At 38.5% G+C, this 18,742-nt stretch overlaps 1 protein-coding gene across 1 annotated transcript in view; it reads right to left on the bottom strand.

Annotated features, from left to right (window-relative positions):
* The window catches only part of MMP16 (matrix metallopeptidase 16), a 380,138-nt gene that overhangs the window by 197,106 nt on the left and 164,290 nt on the right, over positions 1-18,742 (bottom strand). The gene's annotated exons all lie outside the window — the stretch shown is intronic.

Genomic DNA, 18,742 nt, shown 5'->3' with positions numbered 1-18,742 from the left:
GAGAATCTCTACCATGGAGCAGATGGTTTCTAGTCTTACAATTCTATGCGTTCATTTTAAATGCACAATTATATGCCCAGCCCATATCTTATCCCATTGTCTCTTTTTTCAATCTTCCATAGAGCTCTAAGATTTCTTTAAGTGTAGTGAACTAGCTGTCAAATGTAGAAAGGCCAAGTAATTCTGACTTTGAAACAGAATAAAAGTTTCTCTATTGAAAGGAAGATATTCACCAGTATGTGTTTCCCCTCATACCTGAGTCTACTCATTATACAAATGATAATCCTATGAAATTGCAACTTTCCCTCAATACCTGAGATAATTCCATTATGACCTTATAACTCAAATACAAAAAATGCTATTTTCTCACTGAACATAAATAGCAATTACAGAAGTTAAATTTCACCAAAAGAACTTGATATTAAATACATCTGTCAAAGCCTTAACATGTAAAATATAAGGTAGAATCTTTTGTGGTCTGTCCAAGAAATCAACCCCCCCAAAATACAGCACAACCCCTTGAAAATAAGATAAAACTTTATTCTAAAACTATTTAAGAAATTAGCAAATGCATCAGTCAGGAAGGTTTATTGTTGAAACTCCATCTAGTAGATTCATCTACCACATGGTGAAAATATGTGAAGACACTCTTCTCATCTAACCTATAGTGAATAGGCTGCCAGGGAAGACACATATTTAGTATCCTAGTCAACTGAAATAGTGCAGTCTGAAACAGACCTTTCTTCCCCCTAAATGAAGGAGAAAGATTTCACTGGCAAGATATTATTTGCTAGGAAATTCAATATGATTGCCATGCACTTTCACCCAAATTAGAAGATTCCATCGTGCTTTTTAACAGTATACATGCACAAATATTCTAAAATTGAACGCTTTATTTCCACATAACATTTTGTTTGCATCCATTCCTTATTCGCTATAGAGCTGACGTTGCTAGGTTACATGGGTGCTAAGCTACTGGCAATCATGTTTATGAGAACTACAAAAATAAAATTGTTAATAAGCCCTATAATTTATATATAAATAGAGAAACTATAAAATGTATAAATTTAAGTGCACAGTGAAAAACAGCATGTTCTAAAATATACATATTTGATTTATGACTTAGCCTTTTAAACAAATGAGTTAGAATTACATTTAAAAATGAATGGTTATATATCTCCAAGTTTTATATCATATCATTCATCACAAAAGGCTTTTTTTCCAAATGAATGAGATGTGAATAAATGTTTTTGATTGTAAAATATCAGAAAGGCTAGATCTACCATTTTATGATCCTGACTAACAAACCAAAACCATCACCCAATAAGATGGTGGGTCACTTTGAGTTGACCTGACCATTTTAAATATCATTGTTGTGTGTTAACCAAGAAATCTTCTCTGACATCAACAGTTGACCAGGAGTAATTCTCAATTGAAAATTGCCATGCATCTCCCCACAAAAGAGTGGAAAATCAAGCATGACTATATTTGGTATCATATTAGAGTATGAAACCAGCAAGCTCTCAATAATATTTCTTATTGAAGCAAAACCTGCTGTAGACCACCTTACTCCAGGTCAAGTTAAAATGCAAGTGACTAAATCTACAACTGCTTTCGAGTATAAATTTTATCGTGTGTTTATCTACATACATAATATTCAAAGTGGGAAATATAGATGAAAAGAAGTACCTGCTTAAGTTTTATTTTTTTTAATCACCAAGGAGGTAACTTCTCTTGAGTTCACTTTTGCTTTACATTATTTCAATTAAGCTGTTGAAACCCACAGCATTCTGAGAGTCTGATCATTTTGGGTATGATAGGGAAAAGGTCTGTACAAACTAGTCCTAAACAGTAAGAAGCTAATGTTTTCTGGATAAGAATAATTTGGTCAACATGGTGATGCAAAACTAGCCAAATAAAAGCTGAACTGTACACTCAGCATCAAGGATAGGAAACCTCTCTGGTCAAAATTTACAGTGCTTTGTAAACACTGATACTTGTTACCAATGAATTAAGATCAGGTTCAAATAGTGAAGATCAGGAATAAACACTGACTTGAAATCATCATATAAGCATGAGTCTCTGGTATAAGTAAATTCATTTTCCTCTTATAAAATAAAACATGCTTGTAGTACAAATAAAGCAAGATAGGTGGCTTAGCACTTCATCATTCTGTAATAGTGAGTGGGAAATTGGGATACAATACAAGTGACATAGGAAACAACCTTCATTCATAACTTTTTTGCTTTCTACTAAATTATAATCTCTTATTTGATTAAGAAAAAGTAAATCTGCAAAGTAAAACTTGAAGGTCTGCCTTATGCTACCAAGGTTATGCTATAGACATCTATCCTCATATATTGTTGTTTGAAATATACTCCTATTTTCAATTTTAAAAACATATTGCTTCTCCTGCTTGATTGAAAATAGATTTGATCTATAATTGTTTGCGCCTCGATGCCTTTTTCAGTGTTTTCAAATGTACATATTGGATAATTGAGGAAAATTTTCTTCATGGGTGTGCATTTGGGGGAAATGATAGTGAACTTGTACAGTTGATGTGAGGGTTGAGAATGTCTAAAGTCACCAGCATAATTTTTGTTCAGTGAGTCATATTATATTTTATGATTACTGACTTGTCTGAGCTCTTGAAATTTCTCCTAATGAAATTAGGATCTGTCCTTGGAATGAGCAAGACTGAAAATGCAAGTGAGAGTTAAGTAGTCAGAATTGTGAGGAAAGATAAACTACAGAGGATACAGAATCATATACTGCTTGAATATTCCCCAAATCCCAAAACAAAAAGGGAGGATGTAAAACATGGCAATCCGTTTTTATTTTATTTTGCTCAAGGGATTGGCACGTGCATTCGAGAGCACAGAAAAAGTGTTGAGACAAAGGTTTCTCTGAGGGAAAACTTGACTCCTTTTACAGTCTGGGATTCAGCCTCTCATTACCACCAGAACAACCAACTACAGAACTTCAACTGGTTCAACCCAATTTAAGCTTGAATTACATTCTCCCTGTATTACTAATATATTCAAATACCTTGCCGTCTTGGAGACAAAACCAATTTCCTCACTTAGTGATTATCTAAGTGGAGGTACAACCAGAAGTCTGTTTTTGGCAGAGCAAGAAGATATATCAGGCAATAAAAGGCGAAACCGTTAATATTAAGTTCTGTGTCAAAAGATTTTGCCGTTACTAGATTGTGATATAAAGAAGGAGGAGCAGGCACTCAATGTTTCAGTAAACTCTTTAAGAAAGTATGTCTTTGTTGCTAATATATAGGGTAATCGTATAGTGAAAATCTGTATTAGTTGATTCAGCTATGCATATCCATATAGCAGGGTGGTACCCTGAAATATGGCTTTAAGTTGTAATAACCACAGAAAGGAGACATGAATGGTTCTTATGCCTAATGGAAAATGTAAGAGAGCACTTCTAGAATATATACCATTATTTCATCTCTCAGGCCAGTAAAAAATCCAGAGAAATAAATCTTGATCCAGCTGTTGAGACTAATACGTTTTATTATTGTTGTTTGAAGTCACATTCGAATTTTTGCGACCCCATAGACTGTAGCATGTCAGCCTCCTCTGTCCTCCACCATCTCCAGGACTTTGCTCAAATTCATGTCCATTGAGTTAGTAATGCTATCTAACCATCTCATCCTCTGTGCCCCCTTCTCCTTTTGCCTTCAATCTTTCTTAGCTTCAGACTCTTTTCCAGTGAGATGGCTCTTTGAAACACGTGGCCAAAGTATTGGACCTTCAGCTTCAGCATCAGTCCTTCCAATGAATATTTAGGGTTGATTTCCCGTAGAACTCACTGGTTGGATCTCTTTGCGGTCCAAAGGACACTCAAGAGTCTTTTCCACCACCACAATTCCAAAGCATCAATTCTTTGGTGCTAATCCTTTTTAATAGTCGAGCTCTCACACTCAGACATGTTGTAGTTCAGTCGCTCAGTCATGTCAGACTCTTTGTGACTACGGACTGCAGCATCCCAGGCTTCCCTGACCTTCACTATTTCCCAGAGTTTCCTCAACTGCTTGTCTATTGAGTCAGTGATGCTATCCAACCATCACCAAATGGAAAAAACCATAGCTTTGATTATACAGACCTTTGCTGGGGAAGTGATATCTTTGACTTTTAATATGCTGTCTAGTTTTGTCATAGCTTTCTTTGCACAGAGTAAGTGTCCTTTAATTTAATGGCTGTAGTCACTATCTGCAGTGATTTTGGAGCCCAAGAAAAATAAATCTGTCACTGCTTCCACTTTCTCCCCTTCCATATGCCTTGAAGTGATGGAACCAGATGCCAGAATGTTGGTTTTTTAATTGCTAAGCTTTAAGCCAGTTTTCTTTTCTCACTCTCTCTTCTCTCTTAACCCTCATCAAAAGGCTCTTTAGTTCCTCTTCACTTTCTGCCATTAGAGTGCTACCATCAGCCTATCTAGGGTTGGTGATATTTCTCCCAGAAATCTTGACTCCAGCTTATGATTCATCCAGCCTGGCAATTCGCATGATGTACTCTGCATATAAGTTAAATAAGCAGGGTGACAATATGCAACATTGTATATACTTGTACATACTCCTTTCCCAATTTGGAACCAGTCTGTTGTTCTAACGGACCCATCTTGACCCACATATAGGTTTCTCAAGAGACAGGTAAGGTAGTCTTTTATATCCATCTCTTTGAGAATTTTTCAAAGTTTGTTGTGATCCACACAGTAAAAAAGGCTTTAGTGCAGTCAATGAGGCAGAAGTAAATGGTTTTCTGGAATTCACTTGCTTTCTCTGTGATCCAACAAATGTTGGCAATTTGATCTCTGGTTCCCCTGTCTTTCTAAACCCATATTTTACATTTGGAAGTTCTAGATTCATGTACTTCTGAAACCTAGCCAAAGGATTTTGAGCATAACCTTGCTAGCAATGTGATCTGAGCATAATTTTGGGGTAGTCTGAATATTTCTGGCATTGCCTTTCTTTGGGATTGAAATGAAAACTGACCTTTCCAGTCCTGTGGCAACTGCTGAGTGTTCCAAATTTTCTGACATACAGACTGCAACACTTTTACAGCATCAACTTTTAGGATTTTAAATAGCTCAGCTGTAATCCATCACCTCTATTAGCTTTGTTCATAGTAATGTTTCCTAAGGCCCCCTTGACTTCACACTCCAGGATGTCTGGCTCTAGGTGAGTGACCATACCAATGTGGTTATCCAGGTGGTTAAGACTGTTTTTGTACAGTTCTTCTGTGTATTCTTGCCACTTAATTTTAACCTCTTCTGCTTCTGTTAGTCCTTACTATTTCTGTCCTTCATTGTGCCCATCCTTGCATGAAATGTTCCCTTGATACTCCAATGTTCCTGAAGATTTTCCGTCTTTCTCCTTCTACTGCTTTCCTCTATTTATTTGCATTGCTCATTTAGGATGGCCTTCTTACCTCTCGTTGCTATTCTCTGGAACTCTGCATTCCGTTGAGTTTAATCTTTCTCTTTTCACCTTGCTTGCTTTTCCCTTCTCTTCTCCCCTGGGCTACTTGTAAAGCTTCTCAGACAACCACTTTGCCTTCCTGCATTTGTTTTTCTTTGGCACGGTGTTGGTCACTGCCTCCTGTACAATGTTAAACCTCCATCCACACAAGGTTTAACACTGAATGCCTATTCATCAGGCATTCTGTCTACTAGATCTAATGCCTTGAATCTATTTGTCACCTCCATTGTATAATCATAAGAGATTTATTTTAGGTCGTACCTGAATGGTCTAGTGGTTTTCCCCATTTTCTTCAATTTAAGCCTGAGTTTTGCAATAAGGAGCCGATGATCTCCAGGTCTTGTTTTTGCTGACTGTATAGAGCTTCTCCATCTTTGGTTATAAGTAACATAATCAATCTGATTTCTGTGTTGCTTGTCTAGTGATGTCCATGTGTAGAGTCATCTTTTCTGTTGTTGCAAAAGGGTGTTTCCTACGACCAGCCTGTTCACATGACAAAACTGTTAGCCTCCGCCCTGCTCCATTTTGCACTCCAAGGCCAAACTTGCCTGTTACGCCAGGTATTTCTTGACTTCCTACTTTTGCCTTCCTATCCCCTGTGGTGATACGGACGTCTTTTTTTGGTGTTAGTTCTAGTAGGTACTGTAGGTCTTCACAGACCTGGTCAACTTTGGCTTCTTCTGTATCTGTGGGTAAGCACAGACTTGGATGTTGAATTGTTTGCCTTAGAAATGAACCAAGACCATGCTGTCCCTTTTGAGATTTCACCCAAGTACTGCATTTCCGGCTCTAGTTGACCACGAGGGCTACTCCATTTCTTCTAAGGGATTCTTGCCCTCAGTAATAGACACAATGCTCAGCTGAATTAAATTCACCCATTCCCATCCATTTCGGCTCACTGAGCCCTAAGATGTCTATGTGCAATCTTGACATCTCCTGCTTGACCATGTCCACTATACCTAGATTTCTGGAACTAACACGCCAGGTTCTTACCCACTATAGTTTTCTACATCATCAGACTTTATTTTCACCACCACACACATCCACTACTGAGTGGCATGTCTGCTTTGGCCTAGCCACTTCATCTTACTGGCGCTATCAGTAAGCACCCTCTGCTCTTCCCCAGGAGTGTATCGGACACCTTCCAAGCCAGAGAGTTCATCTTCTGGCATCGTATCTTTTTGCCTTTTCATACTGTCCATGGGCATCACTGATTCAGTGGACAGGAACTTGGGCAAACTCTGAGAGATAGTGAGGAACAGGGAGGCCTGGCATGCTGCAGTCCAGGGGCTGCAAGGATTCAGACATGACTTGGGGACTGAACCACAACAACTGTCCGTGGGGTTCTCCAGGCAAGAATACTAGAGTGGGTTACCCTTTCCTTTTGCAGAGAATCACATTTTCTCTAACTCTTCAGTATGACCTATCCATCTTGGGTGACCCTGCATGGCATGGCTCATAGCTTCATTGATTTATGCAAACCCCTGCCATGACAAAGTAATGACCCATGAAGGTGTTTATCAATGCTCTCATATAAAATTAAGATATTGCTACTCAGTTACTCAAGTGAGTCTCAAAGCCAATAGCCATGTTAAAACTTCCTCACTGACAGGCCTCAACATGCAGGGAGAACACATTAAAACGATGCACAGATAACCTAACCTTCTTCTCGGAAAAAAATTAATGATCAAACCATTAAATTTATTAGGGCATGAAAGGATGTATTTTAGATATTACAGACATTAGTAGAGAGGAAGCAAAGGGAAGTAGATTTAGAGTTTTTAGATTTAGAGTTTTAGGTAGTTTAGAGTGAAAACTCACTTTGCCAGTCCATATTCCTAGTTGTGACAGTTATTTCAGGTATAGTTTTCATTTCAGCTAATGTTTGGCATGGTCAAGTGCAAGTTTCACATACCCAGTGATTAAACGATCTCAGTTATAGTAATTAATATGGAAGAACGTGGAAAAGGGTGATAAGTATATTTTTATAATAATACTTCCACTTATATAATTATATATATATATATTTAATTATATTGGGACATACAGTTTAAAAGTTATTGCCTTCATGTTAAATTTAACATTTTTACTAATAAAATATTTAAACTATTCTGCTGTAATTAACAGAGTGCAACTGAAAGAGTGCACTTTTAATAGGTAAGTTCTTAATATTGTCAAGTTAATTTCCATTTTCCAATATGAAACTTCTAACAGTTAAATTCTGTTATTAACCAAAATAAGCAATAAAATCTGATCATCCCTTATCTTTTGCTATCATCAGCAAAATTATTTAAATTTGAGGACATTTTCCATTGATATTTCATATATTTACTGAGTATAAAGAATAGTAGAATATAGAACCTGAATTTTCTATTCTGAAAAGTGGATATAAATATGAATTATAGCTACCTATGGAGAAGACTCTTGAGAGTCCCTGGGACTGCAAGGAGATCCAACCAGTCCATTCTGAAGGAGATCAGCCCTGGGATTTCTTTGATGCTAAAGCTGAAACTCCAGTACTTTGGCCACCTCATGCGAAGAGTTGACTCATTGGAAAAGACTCTGATGCTGGGAAGGATTCGGGGCAGGAGGAGAAGGGGACGACCGAGGATGAGATGGCTGGATGGCATCACCGACTCGATGGACGTGAGTCTGAGTGAACTCCGGGAGTTGGTGATGGACAGGGAGGCCTGGCGTGCTGCGATTCTTGGGGTCGCAGAGTCGGACACGACTGAGCGACTGAACTCAACTGAACTGATTAGCCCAAAAGTGTTTCCCTGGTTGCTCAGTGGTAACGAATCTGCCTGCAATGCAGGAGATTGACTCAAGAGATGCAGATTTGACCTCAGGGATGGGAAGATCCTCTGGAGGAGAGCATGGCAATCCATTCCAGTATTCTTGCCTGGAGAATCCCACACACTGAAGAGCCTGGCAGGCTACAGTCCATAGGCTCACAAAGAGTCAGATATGACTGAAGCAACTGAAATCATTAACCGAAAAGTTTTGTGAGAATAATCAGAATAGGTCAAACTGAAAATCCTTAGGGTAAGTTAATGGGGCAGAAATTAGCCTCCTTGGTAAAAAACCTCTTGGAGAGCTGGGTCACCTCAGGCCAAAAAACTACCAGAGAAGGAATGCAATCCCACCTGTCAGCAGATAATTGGATTGAAGCTTGACTTCCCTGGTAGCTCAGGCAGTATAGAATCTGCTTGCAGTGCAGGAGACCCAGGTTTGATCCCTGGGTGGGGAAGATCCCCTGAAGAAGGAAATGGCAAACCACTCCAGAATCCTTGCCTGGAAAATCCCATAGACAAAGGAGCCTGGTGAGCTGCAGTCCATGGGGTCGCAAAGAGTCAGGCATGACTGAGCGACTAACACTTCACTTGCTGACAAGGTCCTGCCTACCAGAGCAAGATCCAGTTTTTCCCACTACCATTCCCCTCCAATCAGGAAGCTTAAATAAGACATAGATAAATATTAAAGCAAAAAAGGAGAAAATGACAAATAACATACAAGGGAACTCCCCTCAGGCTATTAGCTGATTTCTCAACAGAAACTCTACAAGCCAGAAGGAAATGGAATGGCATATTTAAAATGATGAAAGGGAAGAACCTATAACCAAGAATACTCCATCCAGCAAGACTCTCTTCAGATTTGATGGAGAAATCAAAAGCTTTCCAGACAAGCAAAAGTTAAGAGAATTCAACACCGCCAAATCAACTTTACAACAAATGCTAAAGGCAATTCTCTAGATAGGAAACAAGAGAAGGAAAAGAAAAAGAAAATAAACACAAAACAATTAAGGAAATAGTAATACTTATCGATAATAACCTTAAATGTAAATAGAGGCATGTGCACCAACCAAAAGACAAACTGGCTGAGCAGATGAAAACGTGTGTGTATGCACTTCCACTTACCACATCACTCTGCTTCACCCCCCAAATTGTAGGTAATTATTTTACATTGTTAGGTTAATCATATTCCCATTATGTTTTGCAATTGTAATCTTTTATTTTTTGTCTGGCTATTGATTGTAAACATTTATAAACATCTTTTACTATTGTGATTATGTAACTATTACTCACTTAATACCTTTGCATGATGATTGGTCAACAGAAAAATAATAGAATTCTGTATCATCAAAACTACCATTTAATACAAAACCTGTAATCACTTTTTAAAATCCAGATGCATATCAGAATTATCTTGGAATTTTTTTAAAACTACAAATGCTCAGGTATTGCTTTTAATTTTTTAATTTTTTGCCAGAGCTCCAGATATGTTTCTAATGAGCAGCCATGTTTGAAATGTTTAAAAACAACTGGACTATAAGAGGATCTTTTACTTTTATCTAATTTGCTTCACTTTTTCTATTTCATATTCAGTGCTCCCATTTCATTTAGCTTGTATTTTCCAGTTTCTTCTTGTTATTTTATGTTATTTTTCAAGCCTTTATACAGAGTAGTAAAAAGCTTTTGTATACATGTATATAAATATTATATATTATATAATTTTAGAAAACATTAATGGCCTAACTAAAAAATTTATGACATTTTGATTCTACTTGTTTGACTTATTAAGAATAGAATGATAGATTTCTAATTTACAAAAATAGATAAGCAACAAGCAACAGAGATTTACTCTATTTAGCACAGATATAGTCAATATCTTTTAATAACCTATAAAGGAAAATAATTTCAAAAATAATATACATAACTGAATCACAAAAAAAAGAATTCTACTTTTTGAAATTTAGTAATGTTTATCTTTTGCCAGTTTTTTAAAGTGTCCTATGGATATCTAAGAATGTATGAGATACAAAATTTTAAGTATATTTGTATATGATATAATCAATATAAATTAATAGAATTATAAATCTATTACACTTAAATTTTTAATAACATCATTCAAGATGTTTCTATTCTTACTTTTTCTGTACTTGATAAAATATTCTCAGAGAAATATTAATATGTCTTACTGTGATTATATATTTTTCTGTTTTCTCTCATATTTCTTCTGATTTTTGCTTTACGCATCTTTCTTTCTTTGTTGTTAGGTGTTTAATGGTTTATGACATACATTTTCTTTGTGAATTATACCTTTTATCATTAAAAATAATCAACTTTGTTTCATTTAAAATATTAATTAAATAATTTTTTAAAGAAGACAACTGCCCTTAATGGGATCCCACTGTATGCTAGTCATTGTGCTGGAAAGTTAGAGTACTGTGATACACTGTCTCTTTATCCATCTTGATTGTGAATTTTCTAAAAGACATTAGTAGTAGTAGTGATAGTCACTCAGTTGTGTTCAACTCTTTGCGACTACACAGACTGTAGCCTGCCAGGCTCCTCGGTCCATGAGACTCTCCAGGCAAAAATACTGGAGTGAGTTGCCATTCCCTTCTCCAGAGGTCCTTCCTGACTGAGGGATTGAACCTAGGTTTTGTGCATTGCAGGCAGATTCTTTGCCATCTGAGCGACAGAGTTGAGCCTAAGTCACACGGAAGATGTACTGAACCTGCCTTTATTGAAGGGATGGGCAGATTTAGTCTCACCAACACCAAAAAATGAATAAATTAACCTTGATTAGGTTCTTTAAGGTAGAGGTAAAATACATGTTGGAAATGTAGGCATGAAATACCAAAGCATTGTACAAAATGAACACACCCACATATTTATCCATGAACTTTCCTAATTATAAAATAAGAAAAACAATAAACTTCACTTTTATTTACTGCACAGACTGATTCTGGTGCCCTCCCTTGGACAGACTTCATGCATTCGTTTGTCACTTGTCTTCCATCAAGTATCCAAAAGAAGGAGATGGGGTTCCACAGTCAAAGGGGCTTAGAGTGTTACCTTCAGGAGTTAGCTTGATGACAGAACATTAAAATAAATAAAATAAAAATAACAGGCAGCTATATTTAAATGGATTCACATATTATCATTTTAAAAAGTAGAAACTCTATAATATTTTGAGATGTGAAATGACCAAGAAAATATTTTGTTATCACGTAGGTGTTTCCTGCCTATGTGTGTGTACGCTCAGTCATGTATGACTCTTTGCAACTCCATGGACTGTAGCCTGCAGGCTCCTCTTTCCATGGAATTTTCCAGGCAACCATACTGGTGTAGTTGTCATTTCCTACTCCAGCAGATCTTCCTGACCCAGGCATTGAATCCAGGTCTCTTGTGTCTTCCTGCATTGGCAGGCCTATTCTTTGCCACCATGCCACCTGGGAAGCCCATTTCCTGCTTTACAAAGTACATAAAAAGGTGTCACTCTTAAATAAAGTGTTCATTTCTTTTACAAAAAGACAAAGTATATACTGTCTTTTTTTTGTAAAGACAAGTAGTTGCAAATACAGTTGACTCCTGAACAATGTGGGAGTCAAGGGTGCTGGCTCCCACTGTCCTCAAAAATGTGTGTTTAACTTTCGTTGTTGTTGTTGTTCAGTCCCCCAGTCATGTCTGACTCTTTGCAACCCCATGGAATACAGCACGCCAGGCCTCCCTGTCCCTCACCATCTCACAGAGTTTGCCCAAGTTTATGTCCACTGCATCTGTGATGCCATCCAGCCATCTCATCCTCTGACACCCTCTTCTTCTGCCCTCAATCTTTCCCAGCTTCAGGGTCTTTTCCAATGAGTCAGCTATTCATATCAGATGACCAAAATATTGGAGCTTCATCTTCAGCAGCAGTCCTTCCAGTGAATATTTAGAGCTGATCTCCCTTAAGATTGACTGCTTTGATCTCCTTGCTGTCCAAGGGACTTTCGGGAGTCTTCTCCAGCACCACGGTTTGAAGGCATCAATTCTTTGGTGTTCTGCCTTCTCTACAGTCCAGCTCTCACAACTGTATGTGACCACTGGGAAGATTACACAGACCTTTGATGGCAGAGTCATGTCTCTGCTTTTCAAGAGTGTCTAGGTTTGCCATCACTTTTCTGCTAAGAAGCAACTGTCTTCGGATTTCAAGGCTACAGTCACTGCCCACAGTGATTTTGGAGCCCAACTTTCCCCCTTCTATTTGAAATACAGTAATGGGGCCACAGGCCTTAATCTTAGTTTTTTTTATACTTAGTCTTAACCTGGCTCTTTCACTCTCCTCCTTCACCCTCATCAAAAGGCTCTTTAGTTACTCTTTGTTATAACTTTTAACAACCCCAAAATGTAACTACTAATAGCCTATTATCATGAGGGCAGTGGCTAAGTGGTAAAGAATCTGCCTGCCAACACAGGAGGCACAGGAAACGTGGGTTCCATCCCTGCATCAGGAAGATCCCCTGGAAAAGGAAATGGCAACCCACTCCAGTATTCTTGCCTGGGAAACCCCGTGGACAGAGGAGCCAAGTGGGCTGGAGTCCATAGGGTCAACAAGAGTAGGACAGACACAAATGAGCAACTGAGCACATAATCAGAAGATTTACTGACCACATAAACTGTTGAATAATACATATTTTGCATGCTATGTATATATTTACATATATTTTATATAGTCATGGCATATCTTTTCTTAATTTTGGTATTTCTATGCTATGCTGTTCATCTGTAAGCTTTCTTTTCTCATATTACCATAAATTCCCCCCCAAATTTCCAATAAATACATTGAAAAAGTTTCAAAATGGATTAAAGTCCTATAGGTAAGACCAGAAACTATAAATCTCTTAGAACACAGAGGCAGAACACTCTTTGACATAAATCACAGTAAGATCCTCTATGATCCACCTCCTAGATTATTGGAAATAAAAACAAGAATAAACAAATGGGACCTAATTAAACTTAAAAGCTCTTGCACAGTAAAGGAAACAATAAACAAGGTGAAAAGACAACCTTCAGAATGGGAGAAAAAAATAGCAAATGAAGCAACTGACAAAGAATTATCCTTCAAAATATACAAGCATCTCATGTATCTCAGTAGCAGAAAAACAAGCAACCCGAATGAAAAGTGGGCCAAAGACCTAAACAGACATGTCTCCAAAGAAGACATACAGAAGGCTAATAAACACATGAAAAGATGCTCAACATCGCTCATTATTAGAGAAATGCAAATCAAAACCACAATGAGGCATCATCTCACATGGGTCAGAATGTCCATCATCAAAAATGTCTACAAACAATAAATTCTGGAGAAGGTGTGGAGAAAAGGGGACCATCTTACACTGTTGGTGGGAACTCAAACTGACACAACCAGTATGGAGAACAATACGGGGATTCCTTAAAAACCTAGGAATAAAACTACCATATGGCCCAGCAATCCCATACTATTGCTGAAAAACCAGAATTGAAAAAGGCACATGTACTCCAATGTTCAGTGCAGTGCTATTTGCAATAACTAGGACATGGAAGCAACCTAGATGTCCACAGACAGATGAATGGGTGAAGAAGTGTGGTAGATGTATACAATGGCGTATTACTCAACCAGAAAAAGGAACACATTTGAGTCAGTTCTAATGAGGCGGATGAACCTAGAGCCCATTATACAGAGTGAAGCAAGTTAGAAAGAGAAAGACAAGTATCTTATATTAAGGCACATATATGGAATCTAGAAAGATGGTACTGATGATCCTATTTGCAGGGCAGCGTTGGAGATACAGACATAGGGAACAGACTTATGGACATGGTCGGGGAAGGAGAGGATGGGACGAATTGAGAAAACAGCACTGAAACATATACATGACCATATGTAATATTAAACAGCAGGGGACATGTCCTGTATGAGTCAAGGAGCTTAGAGTAGGTGCCCTGTGACCACAAAGAGGGCAGGACGGGCTTGGAGGATGGAGGGAGGCTGCAGAGGTAGGGTACATGGGCGCACAGACGGCAGATTCATGTTGGTGTGTGGCAGGAATCAACACAACAATGCAATTATCCTCCAATTAAAAACACGTTGAAAGGAAAGTTTGCATGTCTGCAGGGGCTTCCCAGGCAGTGCTAGTGGTAAAGAACCAGCCTGCCAATGCAGGTAAACGTAAGAGATGTGGGTTTGATCCCTGGGTTGGGAAAGTCCCCTGGAGGAGGGCATGAAAACCCACTCCCGGATTCTTGCCTGGAAGATCCCATGGGCAGAGGAGCCTGGTGGGCTACAGTCCACAGGGCTGCAGAGTCGGACACAACTGAGCCGTTCAGCACACACGAACACGTCCGCAGACCCGTGCAGTTCAAGCCTGTGCTGGTCCAGGGCCAGTTGCAGTATCTACTCAATAGCTAGTTTGTGAGTATATATATAAACAAATAAATTTAGTCTCCCTTATTAAGATGAAAGTGATGTATTAGCAATTGAGGTGAAAAAAAAAAAAACAGCTTTTGAAAGAAAGAGGCACCATGTAGAGAGTATTTTAAAGATGTATGTTTGGAAATGTTTCCATTATCACATGACTTCATTCTCAAAAGATATAAATACATTAGCTATTGAAATTGTCTCAGAATTTTGTACTTTAAAATTCCAGGAACAGATTTTTCCACCTGTGAAATAACCTGCCAAAAGACCAATTTCAGTTAAAAATATGAAAATGCAACACCTGATTTGTTTTTAGAAATGACTGATAGATAGCAGGAAAGATGAGAATTCACCATGTGAACTTTACCAAAAAACATTGCATAACTGATGAATAAGCCTAATGATTTGTAATTAGCTAATGACATAGCTCTTCCTGCTGCATTTACAGATATTTATGAGGTGTCTTTTGGGCCATGGCAATTTTTAAGAAGATTAGAAATAAATGGATCTTATGCTTATTGAAGTAAGTCAAATAAAGACAAGTCCATACATTTTTACTTAATGTGGAATCTAAAAAATAAGACAGATGCTTGAATACAACAAAACAGAAATAGACTCAAATACATAGAGAACAAAACAGTGGCTGCCAGAGGGGAGAGAGGCACGGGGAGGCACAAGATCGGCAAAGAAGATTCAGAGATGGAAACCATATTTATTAAAAAAGTCAGTTGCAAGGATGTACTGTACCATACAGGAAATACAGTCAACATTTTATAATAATTTTATATGGTATATAATCTATAAAATATCAAATCATTATCTTATACACCTGAAATTAATATGATATTGTAAGTCACCTATACTTGAATAAAAATGAGAAATAAAATGGATCTTAAAACTGTTGTACTTCAAAGTGTTGAATCAATATTTTCAAAATAATAAAGCATATACAAAAATCATTCATTTTGTCATCCTTAGCTCATCTTAATATTTCTATTTTGAGTTTGTTTTATAACATGTATAATGTTTAGTTAGGGCTTCCTGCTGGCTCAGGGTAAAGAATGCGCCTGCCAATGCAGGAGACACGGGTTCAATCCCTGGGTTGATAAGATCCCCTGGAGAAGGAAATGTCCATCCACCTAAGTATTCATGCATGGGAAATCCCACGGACAGAGGCACCTGATGGGCTAGTCCATGAGATTGCAAGAGTCAGACATGACTTAGCAACTAAACAACAACAACAACAAATGAATACCAGTCAGTTCAAAGATAATGATAAAAAAAATGACTGATGGAGGAATATAATGATCTTATGGAAACTACTGGAGCAGGAAATGGCAAACCACTCCAGTGTTCTTGCCTGGAGAATCCCAGGGACGGCAGAGCCTGGTGGGCTACCATCTATGGGGTCGCACAGAGTCGGACATGACTGAAGCGACTTAGCAGCAGTAGCAGCAGCCATGGAAACTACTCTAATTTTTAAAATGAAACTAATGCCTTAAAAGTCTCCCTGATGTGATATACTTACTCTCCCTAAGAGATGAGAGCAGAGTCTACCAATGTCTATATATTATATTCTGGTTGTGACCATTCCCCAGCTTTTCGTTTCTGTCAAGCTCTGTTGAAGCTACTGAAATCCTGTAGAATCAACTCCTTAGAATAACTTTTAGGACATTCATAATTTGATCTCTTGTTATTTTGCTATATGGAATCCATTTTTCAGTTGCAATGAAATTTCAGCCCCAGCCTCAACAGACCTTGATAGTATCAACTGCTGCCAGTTTGTTACTGCCTGCTATATGCTAGGCCATGTACATGCAAGAATTCTGCAAGTTAAGCATCATCATCTCTGTTTTATAAATGACAGAATAAAACACCAGAAAGATTGAATAACATACCCAAGGACACACAAATAAGAGAGGAGTAGTCAGTATTCAAATAGAGATCTGACTACACCCAAGCTTGACTTTGGTGTTCAAGGCGGCCTCTCTGCCACAGAAGGGACTCAGTGGCCTGTCTAGACCGCAGGGAATCCTAGGAGATCCAATTCGAATTTCAAAATGAGAAGGCAGGCTGTCTGAAAAACATATCTACAATAACTGAGTTTTTTTAGTTTCTGTGCTAACAAAACATTCCATTTTACATTGTGAAAGGAGCTATAGTTGCATGAAGTTGCATGGGCATAAGACTAATTCCTCGGAGAAGGTGATGGCAACCCACTCCAGTACTCTTGCCAGGAGAATCCCATGGAGGGAGGAGCCTGGTAGGCTACAGTCCATGGGGTCGCTAAGAGTCAGACTCGACTGAGTGACTTCACTTTCACTTTTCAGTTTCATGCATTGGAGAAGGAACTGGCAACCCACTCCAGTGTTCTTGCCTGGAGAATCCCAGGGACAGACGAGCCTGTTGGGCTGCCGTCTATGGGGCTGCACAGAGTCGGACAAGACTGACGTGACTTAGCAGCAGCAGCAAGACTAATTCCTACTTCTGAGGGCTTAATTGCAAGTACTAAACAGCCTTGTGTGTGTGCATGCTAAGTCACTTCAGTTGTGTCCAACTCTTTGTGACGCTATGGACTCTGTCTACAGGATTCTCCAGGCAAGAGTACTGGCGTCGGTTATCACACTCTCTTCCAGGGTTTCTTCCTGATCCAGGGATTGAATCCCATGTTCCTTATGTCTCCTGCATTGGCAGGCCCGTTCTTTAATCCTACTGCCATCTGAGAAGCCCACAGAACAGCCTTGCACAGTCCAATTTGCTCGATTAATATTCTTATTTCCATACTAGAATATTTCACTTATGGCCATTCCTGTTTTGTAGTTTAAAAAAAAAAAAAAAAACACTGCAACCATCTTTGCCAGAGAATTATCCTTTCTTTTTACATCATTAATTTTTCACAGCACTTTCTACAATAATAAGACTACAATAAATGTCAGTATTTCTGGTCAACTGCATCTACAGTTTCCTGAGTTATCTCTTCTAAAATTAGTCCTTCAAATACCATCTACCCATTGATGACACACCAATTTAACACTTAAGTCCTGTCTGACTCTTTTGCGACCCCATGGACTGTGACCCGACAGGCTTCTCTGTCCATTGGACTTCCCAGGCAAGAATACCAGAATGGATTGCCATTTACTTCTCGAGGAGATCTTCCTGATCCAGGGATCAGACTCATGTTTCCTGTATTAGCAGACGGATTCTTCATCACTGAGCCACTTGGGAAGCTCTCTTTAAAACTGATCTCAGTCTAACGCCCAGACTCTGTAATCAACCTGCTGTTTAAATAAAAAATACAGGAATCATCCTTCATTCTCCTTTGCTCATCATTCATACTCAATGTCTCATCATGCCTTAGCTCCAATTATACAGTAAATTGAAATTCTTAATTCTGCTGCCACTTCTCAGTCCAGGGCACCCACGAGAAATTATGAGATTTTCTAACCCACCTCTGTGCTGTACATATGGTTACTATTCTCTCTCTTCCCCAACTAGTGAGAAATATTTTTTAACTATAATAAAAGAGATATAATTTAAAATTTACCATTTTAATCAACTGTAGGATTTGGTGACATTAAGTACATTCACATTGTTATGCATCCAACACCACCACCATCGCCAGCACTATTTCATAATTACAAACTGAAATTCTGTGTGTATTAAATCATAACTCCACATACTCATCTCCCATTTCTTGATAGCCACTATTCTACTTTCTGTCTATGAATTTGACCCCTCTAGCTACCTGGTATTCTCCAATACTCTTGCCTGGAAAATCCCATGGATGGAGGAGCCTGGTGGGCTGCAGTCCATGGGGTCTCGAACAGTTGGACACGACTGAGCGACTTCACTTTCACTTTTCATTTTCCTGCATTGGAGAAGGAAATGGCAACCCACTCCAGTCTTCTTGCCTGGAGAACCCCAGGGACAGTGGAGCCTGGTGGGCTGCCGTCTGTGGGGTCGCACAGAGTCGGACACGACTGAAGTGATGCAGCAGCAGCTACCTGGTTTTAGTGGTAT

This window comes from Oryx dammah, unplaced genomic scaffold (genome assembly GCF_014754425.2).
Source record: "Oryx dammah isolate SB20612 unplaced genomic scaffold, SCBI_Odam_1.1 HiC_scaffold_19, whole genome shotgun sequence".
Taxonomy (NCBI): Eukaryota; Metazoa; Chordata; class Mammalia; order Artiodactyla; family Bovidae; genus Oryx; species Oryx dammah.
This window is presented reverse-complemented; position numbering and strand designations above follow the sequence as displayed.